This window comes from Egretta garzetta, unplaced genomic scaffold, assembly GCF_000687185.1.
Source record: "Egretta garzetta isolate BGI_Z169 unplaced genomic scaffold, ASM68718v1 scaffold803, whole genome shotgun sequence".
Classification (NCBI taxonomy): Eukaryota; Metazoa; Chordata; class Aves; order Pelecaniformes; family Ardeidae; genus Egretta; species Egretta garzetta.
Window position 1 is genome coordinate 171,070 of NW_009259123.1, and position 836 is coordinate 171,905.

An 836-nucleotide genomic window follows, 5' to 3' on the forward strand; every position below is an offset into this window, starting at 1 on the left:
TGCGTGGGAGCCTGCGCCCCCCGGGAGACTGCTGGGGTGGGGGGTGCCGCATCCCCTGCCCCTCCTGGACCACGACCGGCCACCAGCTCCTCAGGGCCTGAAGACACGTCTTCCTGACCTTTCTCAACCCATTAAGAGAAGCACTTTCCAGTATCAATCCATGCATTTACTCTGGGGAGCACCAGCGGAAACACCGAGACGTTGACTACCGAGTGGTGTCAGGCCCATGGAGTCGCCCATAGGGAAAAACCTTCCCAGCATCACAGCACCCACCTGGAGAGAAACCCATCCCACGTCCCAGGCTGGGCAGAGGACGCTGCTGCACCAAGGGTCGGCTGGCGCGGGGCCCACCACGAATAGGAAAATGCTGTTGGTGGGCCAGGATTCCCTTCAGCTTTATTAACCGGGATGATTTCCATGACCCTTCAGCAGGCATCCAAGTTCTGGGGCTCTGTAACGGGTGGTTTGTGCTTGTTGATGCGATGATATTCCTCTGCTCTCTGAAGGGACGGGTGAAACGCTGCGGAAGCCATCCCAGGCAAAGCAGCCCCAGGTGCTGGTCCACTGGCAGGACTGCGTACCGCAGCCATGCTCTGCTCCACAGGCCTGCCGGGGGGGGTGGAACGTTTCGTTCCCAACTTCAGCAAATCTTGCTGCAGTGAAAGCTGGATTTCTAAGCACCATGGAGCTGACAGGTGGAACTTACCTTGACAGTTAATTAAAAGGAAGGAATCGGTAAGGGAAAAGCAGCTCTGCTATGTGCGTGGAAGCTTGGCATGGGAGCCATTGCGTGAGGGCAGGAACACGATATTAATGCAAAATGAAACCCTGAGAGC